The sequence below is a fragment of the Amblyomma mixtum genome, chromosome 4 (genome assembly GCF_055824585.1).
Source record: "Amblyomma mixtum isolate Tamu chromosome 4, ASM5582458v1, whole genome shotgun sequence".
In the NCBI taxonomy this organism is placed as follows: Eukaryota; Metazoa; Arthropoda; class Arachnida; order Ixodida; family Ixodidae; genus Amblyomma; species Amblyomma mixtum.
The window spans coordinates 30116433-30135994 of NC_143015.1; the positions used below are offsets into that span (position 1 = coordinate 30116433).

At 48.2% G+C, this 19562-nt stretch overlaps 1 pseudogene; it reads left to right on the forward strand.

Annotated features, from left to right (window-relative positions):
* The first annotated feature begins 1609 nt into the window (after positions 1-1609).
* On the forward strand, positions 1610-19234 carry LOC149346060 (uncharacterized; annotated as a pseudogene).
* The last annotated feature ends 328 nt before the right edge of the window (positions 19235-19562 follow it).

The following is a 19562-nucleotide window of genomic DNA, read 5'->3' on the forward strand; positions in this document are numbered from 1 at the left end:
ACTCGAAGCGCCTGCTTTTAAAAATTCCACAACGTCTTGCATGAAACGCCCAGTGCATGCAGTATTACGGTTTCACCGAAGGTATTTCTTTTGCCGTCATACAAGTCTTGCAGGAGAAAATTGTTTGTAAAAGAAAATAAAAAGTCAGGGTAGAAGTAGCTGAGGTGAATATTAAAATAAAAGCTTCTTGTCAGCCTTCTATTATTATCCCATTGCTTCATACAAAAGCAAACGAATATAACCAAGCTGTTTTCTACTAAATAAAAAAGGATCACATTCATTGACAGTTCATAGGTGCAGAACTGACCCGACAAAGACAGGGATCACTACGCCAATAAAACTGGTAATACATTTCAATTATTACATGCTACAGCTGCATCACTTTTAATGTTTTACGAAAACACCGATAGGGCACTACTACGAACAGCTGCTTTCTAAGAGTTGCAAGAAATGAAACACAGCTATGGCACAGCCTTCCCTTTGTCGGATAGCAAAACCTATTCTGCATGAAACGGAGATATTAGAATTTTTTTATTCCAGAACATGAAAAACCATTCCCCTATGTACCGACGATATTCTGATCGTTATCGCCTTGGAAGGAAATTTTCGTGCCAGAAGCATGCCACATCACATAGCCTTCGGCATATCCAATTTTGATCATTTCGATGTGCATTATAACAGGACCAGCCGTGCATGAATGAAAGATCAACTCCTAAATGTTCATAAGGCAGGTCCACAGTAAGAAAGCGTGTCGTTGAAAGAGATTGGCGATATATTTTCGACGAAGTACACTTTAACTGTGCTTAACGCTCATATACAGTTCAGGAGAAAAGCACCCCTCTCGGTTTTAGGAGCATGCAGTTACGAGCACAACTAAACGTAAACTGACAAAATAAATCGTCTCTCAGACGAATGTTACGCAAACTATGCGAGTTTATCCCAACTATCCATACAGTAAAGAAATGGAAAGAAGCACCATTGGTTCAGTGAAGCGGGAACCGTGCAAAGCAGAAAAACTAGACTATTCACACCCACAGACGCAGCATATGCTCCTGTAGTTAGTCGAGAGCTCAGGACATGCAGCGCTGATGGTGGAAAAAGTAGGAAAAACTAAGCAAACTACGTGGATTTGTACTATAGACGCCACCTGGTAGGTGCCGCCAATGCACTTGTTTCAACATAGTTTCAACCGGCAAGGAACATGTGTGACAGCTTCCTATGATGGGACCCCGGATATGCTTGAGCAAGAGACTGTATGAGAACAGGAATCGCCGGCTGACAGGGGCAAATGGTCATAAGGGGTGCCAAGGGCGACAGCCAGGCCGTCATGTTTGTTCGCACGCCTACGGGCGTTCAGCTGGTCGGGAAACCTGGCGGTGATCTGTTTGAGGTGGACGGGCGCATTTGGAGATCCGGCAGGAGGGGCCGCCGCTCTTTCCGTTATCCCCTCTCTTCGCACTCAGAGGTCCGCGTTCGGCGACGCTGTAGACATGGACGCCTGCGCCGCGTTAGAGAGGGCAGCCCCATTGGGCTGCCGGGATGCAACTGCAGCTGCACGCGTCGCAAGTGTGACAGAGGCGCCGGCAGGAGGGAAGGGACCCAAGTTTGCATGGGATCAGAAGACCGAGACTGCCTCAGGCGCCGGCGCTGCAAGGCGTGCGAGGGGGATGCTCCATCCTTGAGAGAAGGATCGCCCGAAGAGACGGAGAAACAAGGTAATCGAGTCCGTTCAGTGAAGAGCAAGGCCCGAGAGGACACCACTCGGTCTTCCGGCGCCCCACGCGCTCAAGCAGTCAAAGAGAAGAGCCAGAGCGAACGAACAAGGCCACCCCCGCAGCCTAGCTTCCATTCGTCCTTACGAAGACTTCGGCGCCAGCGCAGCTGCATGCAAGTTTGGGCAGTTCAGCCTCTGCATAATGTACTCGATAATATGTAATTCTTGAATATATCTGTGTCGTTCCAACTGATTCTAGCGGTGTCGATTTGCCTCCCTGTCCCGTGTGGACCACCTCAGTATATAGTGTCGCTACACGCGTTGTAAGAAGTGTGGGCTGAAAAAAAAAGTTCCTCTAAACGCTACGACATTCATAGTTTTAAATTTATAATCCACAAAAAAAATAACTGAAGGGATTGTTGGCGTTTGGCCCCGATTTCAGTGGCTTGACACACCGAAGCACTTGGGTGGACAAAATGCCTCGATGTGAGGGAGCCCCCACCCCGGAGCCATCGCTCGGAGCAAGCATGCTGGCACTGAGAAGCGTTATTCCGACATTTACTGGCGATAAAACGTGGGTTCCCACTAGCGATTTCTTTTTTAAGCTGTAGCAAATTAAGAAAATGGGTAGATGGTCCGACTCAAAGCTGCTGGTATTGGCAAGGTGCAAGATGGCAGGGGCTGCTCATGGTTTGACATGGTGAGACAAAAAAGTCAAGTCCACAAATTAATTTCGCAGAATTGAAGAAGCTCGTGTTCGAGCATTTCGATACTGCAACCCGTCATGTGCGGTCAACAAGTTCCGCGAGGTCGGACAGGCGTGGCTTCAGCGCATAGCACGCGATACGGTAAGGAGGAAGGAGGAAGGAGACCCTCTTAAGAAGAAATACGCGGAGGACTTAAAGAGGAAATGACTGCTTTGTAGCCGGTTTGCGACACGCCGTGTGACGGTTCGTGCTCTCGCGCGAGGCGAGCGATTCTCACCAAGCTGTGCAGGCCGCATTGGATGAGGAGCGAAATGAGGAGCTAACGGTGAACACAATGAGAGTATGAGTCGAAGAGAGAACAGAGCCAAATCCCAAGTTTGCTGTTTTGACAGAGCGGCTAGACCGCTTACAACAGCTGCTAGCGCACCAGATGGAACGCGATGATGAAGAAAGGACTCAGCAGCGCCCATTAGTTGGAAACCGGAGATTGCCACTAATCTTAGGGTGCGGCATCAAATACTAAGCAAATTGTGTGCTTTCCATGCCGGAACCGCGAACACACTGCAAGGCTCTGCCCCTACGTGCGCGGAGGGGTGCCAAAAACTGAAGGGAGTGAAACCATTCGACTGAAACGTACCATATGAGCTGCACGCATGGAATAATGGGAAGATGCAGTTCGTAAGACATGAAAAAATATATGCAAATCCATATCCTGTTTGTACGGGAGTCCACAAGCATTCCACGTAATTTTTATACGATTTATATGCAGTGTACATGACCTCATACGGTGTGCGTAAAGTTCTACACGTGTTTCTATATAGTTCATACCGACTCCATAAGCTCCACACTCACTCCATAAACTTCATTATGTCAACGTATGGACTTATAGAACTCATAATATGGAAACGTTCTATAGAGCCGTCCCAAGAAAAAGTACGAAGAGGCTCCACGGGCTGCGACAAAAAAACTAGTCAGTCCTGCCCAGCCTGAGGCGCGTGAAGACGGAACAAGAAATAATGAAGTGGACGTGGTTTGTGTGGCCATTTGAGGCGCGCCCTCTTGTGCGCGGCAGGATAAATGGCCGCTGCCTGCAATTGCTCATTAAGACAGGGTCAAAGGTGATCTACTTAAGGAAAGCGGTTTTAACACGCGTCGAAAGAAAAGAGATCGCGAGGTGTTGGACGCGTCTGGCAGTGTTGCAACCAGGTTTGCAGTCATAACGGGGGATCCGCTTGGCATAAACGGTCTCTGCCGTTTGCTCTTCACTCTCGGCGGGATAGCATAAGATCATCCCTGCCACGCATGCCGCATGCCGAGACACAGTATCTCTGCCGAAAGGAGTGACGAGTATCTTAGAAAATAATTTTTTGCGAAGGGAAAGGTAGGAAAAGTTCTCATCCTTGGAAGAATTGGTCTATGCGGGTGACACAAAATTTCCGTTTGCAAACATAAAAATGGCTGAGATTTGCATTACCGATGCTGACTGCCAACAGGCCATGGGCTCGGTGGAGAACGTGTTCTCCGAAGCTTCTGTAAAGCTGTTCGATGAGACTGTCGTCCTTTTCTGTTTGGAGGACGTTTTGTGTACGTATGTGCCTTCAAAGGTAGAGAGCGGCACTATAGAAGTGCTTCTACCGGTGGATTATCTTAGCAATGCTCTGAAGGCAGCCGCCTGCCTGGTGACTGTTAGTGGTGACGACCGATTGCCCCTGTGGGTTCTTAACTGCAACCAGACGCCACTGAGCCTCCCCAAGAACAAAACATTATCTTTCTTTACCACTATGATTCATAGACGTGAAGAAACCGAAACGGTACTCGCCGCTATAGGGCATGAGTCCTTTGGTCACTCTGGGTCTGTGGTGATACCGGCCAGGTCCATTTTAATGAAGGTGAGGACTACCTCTCTCCCCTCTTCAACTGGTGCAGAACTAGCTGCTCTATGGGCTGCAGTTCAATTCATCAGTCAGAAATCTGCATATGGCTGGACAGTTTTAACCGACTCTCAAGCAGCCCTTCAAGGCCTGCAAGGTGCACTATGCCGCGGGTAACACGAACAACTGGTTGCAGAAATCCGGAAACTGTACCACGACGCCACATTGAAGACATAATTTTGCAGTGGCTGCCAGGCCACTGCGATAATCATGAAAATCACCAGGCAGACGAAGCTGCCCGTTCTGCCCACAGTGACGGAATCCCTGTCGCTATCCCTATAACAAGAGATGACGCAGCGTGTGGGCTTTGTTCTTTGAGGCTGGAGCTCACACTTTAAGCGTGAACACGGGAGAGTTCTGCAACCATTCCCTCAGGGCATTGAATCCTGGGGTGGTATTCTGCCGGTGTCGCCTTTTGCGACATGTCGCATATGGGCGGGGCCTAAAAAAGTGCTTACAGATGCTCGAAGAAACGGAAAAAGCCGCCGGCACTTTCGTCTGCGGTGCATTCATTCACTCCGAGAAGCGACAATTTACCACTGCTGATTCACTAGCAGCAGTAGTTTCGTATCTTTTATAGCAAGAATATTTGCCATCACATGACGTCTAATGTTCAAAAAAACGTTTGCAAATTTAATATAAACTCGCTTTACTTCATTTAAGTCTATAAAACGCCGCGAAAAAGCTCCAAATCTATTTTTCTTTCGTTCCGGACGGTTGTGCTAGGTTTCGGCTGCGTTTCGGGCAGTTGCAGACGGTAGCAGTGTAGCTGGAGGTGCCATTAGGCTTGCGCGCTCCAGAATCGAGAGCGTATCTAAAAAACTAGGCTGAATTGCAGCTTAAACTTTATCGTCGAAGCAAGGTAAGTCATAGCGAAAAGTAACAACACCAGTAGTTGCCGGTAAACATGCCGACCGGAATCGCAAAGACTGCTGAATTGGCTGAAGCGGGCGGCTCTCGCTTGAAAGGACGTCGCCATGTTTTCACGCCAAGGGCGCAAAAGCCGCAACTGCCGATTGCGTTCGTACGCTAACGGTAGCCCGTCGCCCGCGCGAATCGCTTCAGCGCATTCCGTTGTTCGACTAAGCGTAGTAAATTGGGGCGACGTCACGACGACGTAGCAGGAAGGCGGATCCGTGTTGTCACGCCGCCGTCACCGCGGCTCGAGCCAATCAGCGAAGTGCGACTGCGACATGTCGCAAAAGGCGACACCGGGAGAATACCACCCCTGGACTGCGCCTCCGTCTTCCAAGTGATATAGCGCGTCGTGAAGCAACATTACTGTGCCAGCTATGGCTCGGCGTTGCCTTCACAAATCAATATGCTTTCCGGACCGCGATGGGCGACAGCCCTTCTTGTGTAAACTGTGCCTGTGAAAAGACAGTCATCTCCTGTGTGAGTGCCCTGTCTTTGTGGACTAAAGACGTACGCTGCGTTGTGCTCTTCACTGCCTTGACCCTCGCCCCTTCAGAGAGGCCAAGATCCTCGGTCCGTGGCCACAACAGTCGACTGCCATCAAGGCTTGCAAGGCAGTGTTTTGATTTTTGCGAGAAACTGCCTTGATTGACAGATTGTGACTGTGTTTCCCGGTGCAGCATGTGATTGATCGGGCATAGTCAACTAAGCGTAGTCAAGGAAGGGCGCCATAAAAACAGGACGCTGAAAGAGCACAGCATGCACGCATAACGTCCAGTCGATCGCTTATGCCGACGCGAGCATCTTATGAAGGATGACTCTTGACGTCAGGAACAAAAAAAAGCAGAGCTATCCCTAAAGAAGAATATTACTATTTACTGCATGGATGTAGAGAGGGTGATAACGCATTCTTCGCCACTCTGAAGAATGTGTACTGCTTGGTATACATTTTGGGTCTTATGTTCACGGTATATTATTGAAATCATGCAGTGATTGAACAAAGCGGCGCAAATATGCCAAGAGTCAAAGCATAGCTCTCAACGGCAAGGTTGCTGGCCGTGCCAACCCTTTATTTTCTCACCGAAGGAATTTGAAAATATACTGTGAACTGAAGGCTCCAGATATAACGAAGCAGTACGCATTTTTCAGAGAGGCGAAGAATGCTCGAGCATCCTATATCTATCCGCGCACCGTGAAAGAGATAAATTTTAGGCCTATAATTCATTCCCTAGGTGCCCCTTTCCCTTCCTTTGTTTCCGTTATCTTTGACGCCACGTCGCATGCATCACAAGATGCCAGCGTGCCTTACGGGATAATTTCGCTGTCAGAGCGCGTGCGTGTTGGTTTTTTTTTTTTAAATGCTTTGTTATAGTCGCGACTTTCTTGTGAGAGTCAGCTACCAACCAGGACATATAGGCTTTCTTCCTAAGGTGGGAATGTCATCAGCGTTGTGAGCCTGCTTTATACTTAATTGCATATTCTTTGTTTGCGCTTGGTTTGACGTTCTTGTTTTATGTGAGTGTAGAAAAATAAATTCTCTAAACTTTGTTTGCTACAGCCCTGTTTGCTCTGCGTACATTGTGCTTACCGGTGCAGGTAAGCCCATTTTGGGCAGGACCACTGATGCTGCGGCAGGAAAATAAAAGAAAATAAAGAAATAAAAATGAAGCATTCGTAATTACAGCCACGATTCGCTCATGTAATTTCAAGGTTTTGCGCGCGAGAAGAAAAAAATAATATGATAATTGAAAAATTAGTTATTGAGAAAAGGAAATGACGCAGTCACTCTCTCACATATCTCGGTGGGCACCCTAACCGCGCCGTAAGAGAAGGGATAAAGGAGAAAGTGAAGGAAAAGGAATAGAGGTGCCCTATGGGAGCATCCCGACCACACGGGGATCTTTAACGTGCGCTGACATCGCACAGCGCACGGGCGCCTTGAAAAGTCTCCTCAGAGGAAGCAAGAGCAATAGAAGTAAGAATATACAGTTAGAGCGCACAGAACACAGAAGTATTATCAGCTTAGACATGCAAAGGAATGCTCATCACATGTAAAGCGAATGTGTTCACATGTATAACCTCGTACTTGTATGTAAAACCTCGATGTATAACGACAGGGGCAACGCAGTGCTACTTGAAGAATGGTTGCGGTGGCTCTGGAACAAAGAACAGCCTTAAGGGTATCATTTAACATGATTACAGCAGAGCATGCACAAGCTCTAAAGTCGAACCAAGGAGCGGCGAAAGGATTTCGTATGTTGAAAAACTGCAGGGTGGTGGATTGCCTCTCTGAAATAGTCGAGGTAAATGCCTGCGCGGAAGAATGATCAGTACGAGGACGGTGGCTTTACCGAAGACTTTTAAAGAAAAGCTGGCGGGGTGGGCACGACAGCAGCTCTACCGATTGTTAGAGAGGACTCGTGCCTCGCACTATAATTCTGAAGATGGTATCCGGGAATTGAAGGCTAGCGCATCGTGGCGCGGCAAAATTAGAAAGAAGAATTGCCTGTGTTTGCACAGCGAACGACGGTGGGCGAAAGTGAGGCAGAGGACTTGCAGTGGAAGACTAATAACTGCTCGTGCTATTTCCCCGCAAATCAAAAACTTTTTCTTCCAGCCTTAATTCATCCCCCGACTCAACACTGGATGGGGACTACATGCAGAATATAAGGTACCTTGCTCCACTTTCCCATCGGGCTTGATTTCGAATAGAGCTCTGCTGTAAAATTCAGCCTGAATGATCGTTCGCACCTCGAATTGATGTCGCATTTCCTTCACATTTCAGCTGTTCCTCTGCTCTCATGTCCCCAATTATCTACAGATACGAGCAAAAGTGAAGAGACGATGCGAACTGTGGTAGTTGACGTTTTTCTGTGGAAAAACCAGTGTCTGCCGTAAAGTAGTTGCCAAGCAGGTAAGCATAATTATGCACGAATACATTCATTACCTGCGCTTTCTCCTCACAGCGACAGAAAAATTTTGTCCGTTGGTTTTTTCGCCCACAGCATTACAAGTATCCAGATAATCAAATACACCACCATAAGCTCTAACTCCCAGTCGGTTAGCTATCTAGACACCAAGAGTACTCAACTGCAGGTGAGTGTGGCCTCTCGAAGCGTTCTGTTTTTTCGGCGCACTTTTTAGACGTGGTATTTCTCACAGTAAGAAGGTGTTGCATTTACGTGTACTATTTACTAAGCTTTAGGAAGCGAAAGCAAAGTGATCTCAAAGTACATAAAGGCAACAAAACAACGCAAATGCGAGAGATTCCAGGAGGCATATAAACTGCCAGAGCACTTGCCTGTGCGATGCTTGTAGGAAAGCGCCCACTGCGTGCAAAACAAGCTTTCAGAAATAAGAAACGGATCTTGGAGAGACAAATGCATAATTCATGCGGCATCAGCTACAAAAAATTGATAGCGTCTATAGTCCTCAGGCGACGAGAGATCAAGCAGCAGAGCGGGTTTAATGAACCACAAACAAACTATCCACACCAAGGAGGAAAGAGGAATATCAGGAAGCTTATGGGCCGAAAATTTTATTCGAGGCCAACAACCCCACACGAACAGCGCACCTTGAGCCAATTTAGCACAGCGTTCTAAAAGGTAAACAATGTGGCATTCGCCTCCACAGATGCACCGTTCTGCGCCATGAACATCAGCTTGGCATGCAGGAGGACGAAATTCACGATGGTGAAAGGGAATGCCTTCAGCATCCAATAATCGCATGGAGCAACATTCGACGATGCGCTGTACGACTACCGACAGCCGCACCGGCAGAATGTTATGGCTATTCTTTACGTGGCATTCTGAAGGGTGCCATCTCTGGGCGCATCTACATGACTAACGGCTGTGGGGACTTAGGTTGTCTGACTGTATTTTCCTTTCTTTCCCAAGTTCGCACACCGCCTTCGACATTGTTTTTTAATTTTTAAAATCGAAAACAACTCTTTACCATATCGCATTTTTGTGCTTTATAATTACCTCTTAGGACTTGATGCGCGTTAATGAAGTGGTGAGCGTGGAGGCCTACCTCTATAGGCTCCATCGAGCTGTCTGTCTCTATGTTGTTAAGGACGAGGTAGCAGCATCCCACCGCTGCCACCAGTTTGTTACAGACGAGGTAGCATGGTCGTGTGCCGGAGAGAGAATGAGGGACGTCTGAGACGAGGCTGCTGGAAAAAGACAATGAGAGAGGACTTTATACAGCAATTTTCATATTTACAAGTGATCTGCAGGAACGCTGCATCACGACAGCTCATCAGGAGATCATTCAAAGACAAAAAGCTCCTCGGCCGTGCCGCTGCCGGGGTTTTAAAGAGTTCCCTTCCCTAGGGTCCCCTAGATGGGGGCCGGTCCTGCAGGGGAAGTCCTCACTGGCACCAATCACAGACACACACGCACTCACTCACTCCCGAGAGATCACGCCGTCGTCACGCGCTGGGAGAGGGGGAACGATGCCATCCACGTAGCGCAGACGCCGGAATGTCCATGAGCGGCGTTCGCGCGCATTTCGAACGCGCGTTCACACTCAGTGTACGGGAAACGCTCGCTCAACCGGGCAGACGGACGCGGCTTCCGTGGCAATCCAGGCGCTCACCCAAAGCGCGTCTCGGGGTTTGTCGGCGTTTCGCTGCTGCCATGTCGTTGTCTTCCCCACGATGAAGGCGAGACGTAACAGACTGCCACGCCGGGGGAAGGAGATCCCGATGGACAGGGGACAGCATCGGCTGTCCGGAGGGATGTCGCTTGAGGCTGGTCTCAACCGGAGTCAGTTGTCTTTCGGCGGTTCTGGAGCTCAGCGCACCCCGAAGTCTTCCTTCGCATGTGCAGGTTCCCAAAGGGCACTGCAAAGTGACTTGTGCTCCGCTAGCGTTAGAACCACGCCGAAAACCCAACCGCTCAGTCAGCAAGCACGACACAATCCCCACTAAGCGATGCAGGCTCTTTCCCTCTTATTAAGCCAATTAATCACTGGGAGTAGTTCAGCAGCACTCAGAAAACTCCCACAGATCGGCACATTACACCACAAAGCGCATCTCAATTTAAAACAATAAACAAAACCAATTGGTTCGAAATCCTACATCAGGAAGAAAAACAACACCAGCAAACTGCAACTATGATGCTGATTCTTGCGCTAGGGACCTCAATTTAAGCTATCGGCATTACCTTTGAGACTCCCCTTTTTGTGTTGTATTCCGATTCGTAATACCACAACATTTCATTCTGCATAGCAGCATACTGCCGTCACCTTGCATATCCCCGCAAAGATTCGTTCAACATCGGAGCCAAATTCACCTTAGTTTTCCCAAATTCCAAAAAAACCAAGCGACTCCAGGCGCTTATCCTAGTGGCCTAAATGACCCGTCTGGCTAGTACTTCGTGTTTTAATGGACGCTGCTACACATGAGCACCACTAGTGCATTTTTCGAAACAATCTTTGTCAAAAGAAACGCTTTCAATACAAACAACGCGTCGGAAACCTATTCCTGCTCAAAACTTTTTTTTTTCTGCAAAACTTTTTGTCTGCAGGAATCGCTAAAAAGAAAAGAAAAAGCAAACAGCAGAGACATCCTCGGAATCCGCTGCTAACGAGCCGCGCCGCGGCTCAAAGGGGTCGCCTATTCTTCAACCGCGCCCTGCGCGGTCGCACACCAACAGTAGTTTTAGCAGCCGAGAATTCACAGAATTCGAAGGGCTTAACTCCGCTTTGACATCTGCGAGCCCCAGACGCCACGCGACATTTATTTGTTCCGCACCCCGGCCGCGTGTCTCCAACACCTGAGCCGCGTCTGAACATTTGAATGCGAGGGGTTGACGGTCGCGCATGAAAGAAACGCCTGCGTGTACTCTCTCGATTAATGAGTACACTTCGCTCCTTTTTTTGACTGGAGCGCGCTCTGCTGCGTTCCCTCGTGAGGTAGCAGGGCGTTCTTCTCTGTGGGCGGCTCCCAGTTTCACGCGTTCTGCTACCGCAGCGTCGCCACAATGGGTCAGGTGGCTTTCGCACTCTCTGTACACCACGCCTAGCCAGCCTGGCCTTTCTACGGCGCTTATCGAATCTGGCGTGCCGCGATGACAGTCTTGGAGCATTACATGGTTGACCGGCCTTCACCCTTACGATGTTTGGGCCCGTCCTTTGTCCTTTCTGTCCAGACTGCCCTTTCGCATGGCTCTCCTTGCGCGCGGTCGCCTTCCGGAAACTTTCCTAGCTGTTCCGTCCTGCGCGTCTCCCTTTCTCGCGGGGCGCTCAGCCTTCTCATCCGCTTTTTGACTCAGCAGCGAGCCGCCTTTTCTACTAGAATTCGAACTATCGGCTCCCTCTTTCGATGAGTCAGTGCGTGTTGCAGCACTTAAGTGTCCCAACTGCCCTTTAATTTCTGCTGGGCATAACTTGCTCTCCTGAGGCTTGCTAATCGATCCTACTACCCTAACGCTCTTGCCCGGAACTTGAACTATGAGACGCTGTTCGGCTAACGTAGCGTTATTGTCTTGGGTACTACCTTCCCGATCGCAGCAATCAGCCTCCTTCGCGGAAAGTGCATGCTTCTCTGGGCTCAAAACCAACGCATTGCCCCTTTCCCTATTTTTAGCAGTGCCTACATTATCCTCCGAGCCCTCATGGCTGGCGGATCTGCACTCTTCCTCATTGCTAGCCTTAGTGCCTATATTATCCCCCGAGCCCTCACGGCTTGTGGATCTGCACTCTTCGCTAGCTTCTTGACCGAACTCCTCGGTCCTGGCTGCCGAAGTGGCCTTTCTTTCCTGGACCAAACCTGTCTTACGCCGCCACTTCTGAACAGCACTCGTGTCATCCGGCGACTGAGCGGAGCTTCTAACTCGGTCCCTGACACTCTCGCGGTGTAGCTTACCACCGTCAATTTGGCCTTCCAAATCTGCCTCCGCGGGAATACGAAAGTATCGGAGGAGCGCACTTTTAGTTATCGCATAGTTGTGGGCATCCTCGTCAGACAACGTCGCCTAGACATTACAAGGTTCACATGGGAGAAATCCCATCAACACAGTTGGCCAATAACTCTGGTCAAGCTGCTCCTCCATGCAAATCCTCTCAAAATTTTCCAGAAAAGTTCTGAAATTTTCCCCTTTTCTGAAAACTCTTAAGCGAGATCGCGTGCTCATACTTCTGATCGCGTTAAGTTCACGCGTGAGTTCCCGCATCTCTCTTTCGTATTCCTATTCCCGCAGTTCTCTTTCGCGTTCCATCTCCATGTCGAGACGCTTCATTTCCAAAGCGTATTGACGCTCGCGTTCCTCTTTCTCTTGTTTTTCTTTACGTTCAAGTTCCTCTTTCTCTTGTTTTTCTTTACGTTCAAGTTCCTCTTTCTCTTGTTTTACTTTACGTTCAAGTTCCTCTTTCTCTTGTTTTTCTTTACGTTCAAGTTCCTCTTTTTCTCTTTTTGCCAATTCCCTCTCCTCAATGGTCTCAAGGCATTCCGCTAGCTCGTCATCTTCAGCCTCCAACGCAAGAATAGCCTTCAGCAGTTCTGGTTTTCTGAGTTTGTCTGAGACATCCAGACCAAACTCTTTCGCAAGCTCCAGTAACTTTGGTTTGCGCAGCGTCTTCAAATCCATGGATGCTCCGAGTGCTGCTTCTTTACTGCCCGCTATTGTCTTGATGCAACTAACCCAGCAGCAACGACAACCCAATTACCAGCTCTGTTTCTGACACTAACAAAAGCCTGGCAAAACTCAGCAGAAGAAAGTCCCGCACTCACCAAACCTCGCCGCCAAGAATCCAGCGCAGTCGTTCCGCTGCAGGCAACCAGTCATCACAAAGGGCTGTTTCACTGCCCCCGACTCGCCGTTCTGGTGCTCAGCGTCCCGTTGTCCGCAACTCTCAGCTGGTGTCCGATGTTTCGCGTCCCACCGCTGCCAACCAGTTTGTTAGAGACGAGGTAGCAGCATCCCACCGCTGCCACCAGTTTGTTACGGATGAGGTAGCATGGTCGTGTGCGGGAGAGAGAATTGAGGGACGTCTGAGACGAGGCTGCTGGAAAAAGACAATGAGAGAGGACTTTATACAGCAATTTTGATATTTACAAGTGAGCTGCAGGAACGCTGCATCACGACAGCTCATCAGGAGATCATTCAAAGACAAAAAGCTCCTCGGCCGTGCCGCTGCCGGGGTTTTAAAGAGTTCCCTTCCCTAGGGTCCCCTAGATGGGGGCCGGTCCTGCAGGGGAAGTCCTCACTGGCACCAATCACAGACACACACGCACTCACTCACTCCCGAGAGATCACGCCGTCGTCACGCGCTGGGAGAGGGGGAACGATGCCATCCACGTAGCGCAGACGCCGGAATGTCCATGAGCGGCGTTCGCGCGCATTTCGAACGCGCGTTCACACTCAGTGTACGGGAAACGCTCGCTCAACCGGGCAGACGGACGCGGCTTCCGTGGCAATCCAGGCGCTCACCCAACGCGCGTCTCGGGGTTTGTCGGCGTTTCGCTGCTGCCATGTCGTTGTCTTCCCCACGACGAAGGCGAGACGTAACAATGTTCAAACAGAACAAGAATTAAAAGATGAGAACAAAAGGACTAGGTGCTTCTGGAACACCACTCAGGGGATGAACGGGAGGGCCTGCGGCTTTATGACAACGGGGGTAGCTACAAGTCTGCAGACAGTGACGCCGAACCTGCAGTCGCTGGCGTATCACAGGTAGGGTTACTCGGAGGCAATGTCTCAACCCGGTGAAAAGTTTCAGCGCGGGGACGGATTTGGATATTCTAGCCTGTGGCCGATTCTAACGCGGTAGCGTGAGAGCTTGTTACTGCGCTTTTACGAAAGGCGCGCAGAAAAGCTATTACGGACCTCGGATATTGCGTCTACAGATTATACGAGACTCATGAACAGATAAATGTGCCGTCACGTGCTACATCAACGCATGCGACGTCATGACAACCCGTGTTCAGATTTTACTATAAACAGCAAGGCATGAAAAAATTCGTTTCGAAGGCTTCTCGACAGTACAGGAAAGGCGACACATGCTTCCCGCAGGGGGGCTTCTGCAGCATGCAGACGTTGGTGAGTGGCGACACCACGGGTTCCCGAGCATCCGCAGGGACATCCCCGCAGGGGGATGATGGTGAGCAATGCGTCACCACGGACCCGAGCAACTGCACTTAGCCGTGCGTGGCATCGCCGTGTCCGGGAAAAAGGGGATCCTGATGGTTGAGCAGATGCCGAGCGGTTGGCCCTTTAAGGCCCCTCGGCGGAGGCAACAGACCGCTTTGGTCCCAGCTTCCTGTAGACGGCACCTCCGGCCTGACCCGACTGGGGGAAATCGGCAGTCGCCTTTTCCTACCTTCCCCTCCATCATGCACTTTCTTATCTTTCTTACAACTCTCCTGTCTCCTCCTTTCTTCTCGGTTTTTTCACTTTTAATAGGCGCCTAGGGTTAACCTTGTGTGGTATAACTACCCTGAGTTACCCATAGTTGGTTATAGCAGTGGTGTACCTCTGGCGCGGGCAGGACTTGTTTTTAAGGCGAAAGCATTTAATGCCTCATACTGTCGTGACCAGGACGTGTTAGCAAATGTGTCGGCGTTTCGGATGCATGCCTTATATGGGCATGCATCCGACTGCAACTTTGCAACTTTCATCATGCATGCAACTTTCATCAACGTGTCACTTTCTCTTGTTTTTCCTAACGTTCTTATTGCTCGCTTTGTTATCCTGTATTCACCAGTGCTTTCATGCTGTCGTCCTCTGTTTGTTTTGCTTAGCTATTATCCATGTATCTGCCTTGTATCATTACCGAGAATGTTTTTGCTAATATATTGTGAATTGTTCGTCTTATTAATAACAGAATTGTTCATTTAGTTTTCAGTCATGACTATTTATGTTCTGAATTACAAATTTGCAACTGACGATGCGAAATATCTTTTCTATATGTCTGTACGCACATGAATTGTTAAGGGGCACAGACCCCGTCAAGCTGTCTTCTTCAGCTTTTTGTCTGTGCTCCAGACCTCTGTAAAGATGTCGAATAAAGATGAATGAATGAATGAATGAATATGCCAATCAGTGGTCAATCGATACTTAATCGGGTGCAATCGAAAGACATCGGAACATGATATAAAGTGATTTAATGATTATATCATAGTACATAATGACTAAATGACTGATTGGTAATTAGTAGTAGTTAAGAAGTGGCATGTGGGACTGTGCACTGCACCTGTACCTTAACTGACACTAATTAATCAGGGCCCGTGTGCTGTGCGATGTCAGTGCACGTTAAAGATCCCCAGGTGGTCGAAATTTCCGGAGCCCTTCACTACGGCGTCTCTCATAGCCTCAGTCGCTTTGGGACGTTAAACCCCAATAAACCAAACCAAACTAATTAATCAGTGTACCAGTCAAGGTCACGCACGAAATGTGCAAGTAATGCTTAACTATCATTAACCATCATTAATGATTAGACGTTTCTAGACGTTTCATAGACATTGTGTCGAACATTCTAGAGAGTTCCATCACTTGACAGGTGAGTGACAAGACATGATAGATGGCATTAGAACAAAGGTAAAGACCAATTAGCCAAATTAATCTTTCTAGACAGGCCAGATAAGTAAATAAAACCGAGTTGGGGAATTGAACCAGGGTCTCAGGAGTGCGAGACGAGCACGATAGCTACTCCGCCATGCCAGCTCAATGATTCGGAATGAACAAAGCCGCGTCTAGCTAATTTCGTTCACTCCTATGTTCCTCCCTTCTATTACGGCGAGGTTCAAGTGTCCACCGAGATATACAAGACAGATACATTTCCTTTCCTCAAAAACCAATTTACCGCCGAGAAAGGTGTAGAGCCGAACGGGCGATGGCGTTCTGTGGACTCCCTGGCAGCGTTGCACGACGCTGTCGCGTTCCACTCTTAGAGGCGAAGCTTAACACCTTAACCACACATCAGGGACACAAACAGCAACACTGCGCTTAAGGCTTTCGCCTCACCGCACTTTAGGTCAACAAAGTGCCCCCCTTAATTTTTTTAAGTTCCTGTCCGGTGCCCTAGTTGGGCTCCATGGTTGGTGGCTGGCACCATGGCCGAAGAACATGTTTTTGTGGCTACCTTATACCTTTCAAATGATCGCCCTCTAAATAGGGGGCGGACCAATGTGACCTCCAACTTCAGTAAAAAGAAAGTAACTTTCCCAAAGTACCATATTGTTCATAGTGAACAAAAAGCAAAGCCGGCTAGAAAGATATCTCTCTTTGTAGTGTCAAAAGTTCTGACACATTCCTTGGGCCCTAAGTACAAAGGGACCAAATTGGCTAGCGGCGACCTCCTGCTAGAATTGCTGGATATAATTCAGTTCACAATTAGCTTGCAAACATCGAAACCATTGGTGATATCCTTGTTTCCGTAACACCATACCGGCCTCTGAACACAGTACGTAGCGCGATTTCTGACAGCGAATTGAAGGCCAACAGCGCAAACGACGCAGACAAAGTAGAAGAAAACACAGTACAAGCGCTGACTCACAACTGAAATTTTATTCAAGGAAAGTAGTACATTTTATAGAAAAAGTGGCCAACTTATCAGCTAGTAAACGCTGATAGCTAGTTATCAGTTATAACGCTGATAGCTAGTTATCAGCGGGGCGTTGCATCAATACACGTTTGAAAGAGCATGCAAATAATCTGGAAGCTAACAAATCTAATAATCTAGTTGACCATGTTCGAGACGGCCAATCTTGTTTTCCTTCATTGCCTTACTGTGATATCCTCTACAAACACCCGTCCCGATTAACACGTGAGATTATGGAAGCATATCACATGAGGAAAAAAACAAGGTTATGCGTCAGTAAGCCATCTATTTCATTATATGACAGTGAGGTTGCATACCTCGATGCCACGTAGAAACATGGGTTTAGTTTACCAGATGATAAGTTGGTCACTTTTCCTACTTCTACTTCTTCTACTTTGTCTGCGTCGTTTGCGCTGTTGGCCTTCAATATGTACCACCAACTCGCCCCTTTGGCTATAGTCTGACAATGACTTTCTCAAGGTAACAGAGGAGGAAATGCTTGAAGGAATGTCCGATCAGAACGTAACTAATGTACACAAAATCAAAATCCGAAAGGAAAGATCTGTGGCTTAGCTTGGTTAAGCTCGGTAATTGCGAAAGCAATATCCGTACGTACGCCATGGTACAACTCGTACTGTAGCTGGTGGTGGTGCCTGTGGTTAGACTTGTGGTGATGCATCGGTTATACAATGCAATCCAATTCAATCCAATTCAATCCAATGCAATCCAAACCAATCCAATCCCATCCAATCCAATGCAATCCATTCCAATCCAATTCAATCCACTCCAATCCAATGCAATGCAATCCAAACCAATCCAGTCCAATCCAATCCAATTCAATCCACTGCACTCCAATCCAATCCCATCCAATCCAATGCAATCCAAACCAATCCAATTCAATCCACTCCAATCCAATGCAATGCAATCCAAACCAATCCAGTTCAATCCCATCCAATCCCATCCAATCCATTCCAATCCAATCCAATTCATTCCACTGCACTCCAATCCAATCCCATCCAATCCAATGCAATCCAATCCCCATACAATCCATCCCAATCCAATCCAATTCATTCCACTCCACTCCAATCCAATCCAATGCAATTCAATGCAATCCAATCCAAACCAATCCAATCCAAACCAATCCAATCTTATCCAATCCATTCCAATCCAATCCAATTAATTCCACTGCACTGCACTCCGATCCAAACCAATCCAATCCCATCAAATCCATTCCAATCCAATTCATTCCCCTCCAATCCAATCCCATCCAATCCAATCCAACGCAATCCATTCCAATCCATTCCAATCCAATTCAATCCACTCCAATCCAATCCAATGCAATCCAATGCAAGCCAATCCAATCCCATCGAATCCAATGCAATCCATTCCAATTCAATCCACTGCAATCCAATCCACTCCATTCCAATCCAATCCAATGCAATCCAAACCAAACCAATCCAATCCAATCCAATCCCATCCAATCCAATCCAATTAATTCCACTCCAATTCAATCCATTCCAATCCAATCCAATCCAATGCAATCTATTCTAATCTAATGTAATCTAATCTAACCTAATCTAATCCAATCCATTCCAGTCCAGTCCAATCCAATCCAATCCAATCTAATTTAATCTAATCTAATCAAATGTAATGTAATAAAGGTCAAATGAAGGTCAATGGTAGCTCCACCGCCGCGCTCGACGGGCTGTAGTGTAGCTCTAGTAATATGCTTCGCATAAAACAGATTTCGACAAAACACTTGGTTTTGACCTTAGCCTCCTGCGCCCTGACCGAGTCTCAATCGAGGTAGGTTACGCTAACATCTCTGTGCGCCCTTATATATCCAACCCTAGACGCTGCTTTAAATGCCACAAGTTTGTCCATGGCTCCCAAAGCTGCTGCGGCCGTGACACCTGTGACAAATGTTCCTCAAATGACCACAAATCCGACGGCGGCGATGGCGCGCCACGCTGCGCGAACTGCGAAGGCGACCACGCCGCTTATTCAAGGTCTTGCCCTGCCTGGAAAAAAAAGAAGAAAAATTTACATTAAAGACAAAAGAGAATATCACTTTTGAAGAGGCAAGAAGGCGTTATGCAATGTCAAAAGGCACTTTCTCCTTCAAAACCCGCACAAGCTTCGCCGGTGTGGTGTGCGGGCGCGGTGCACCACACCGGTCTCAGGCACCTGCCCAGCTCACACATATTGATGCTGCGGCAGGGCCATCCGCGCCGCCGGCAGATGCAGCGAGAGCTGCTATGCCACCACCGAAAAAGGGCGCACCGACCGCCAAGTCGGCAGCCCGCAAGGCTTCCCTCATTCTGGAGAAGCCCGCAACCCCTCTGCCCGCAGGTTCTCTGCGAAACTCCACCGCCTCCACTGAGGCGATGGATACAAGTCAGAGCTCGCCTACGCCCCTGTGAAGGCGGGGCTCTCTTGATCGCAAAAAAGAAAAAAAAAGACGTTAATAACAGGCCCTCCACAAGGAGGGCCTCAATACATTTCCCCCCGAAATCATCATGGCGTTCCTAATCCACTGGAACTGCCATGGAATTCTAAATAACTATAATGATGCAGCTGATACCTTAAATTCTCTATCTCCTGTAGCAATGTGTCTGCAGGAGTCCAACTTGGCACCTTCTCATAAAATAAAAAAAAAGTATTTCGCCATGATCGTGAGCAGGCAAACAGGCTCTCTGGAGGCTTTGCTGTTCTAGTTCAGAGCGGTGTTGCAACCTATGAAATAAAGCT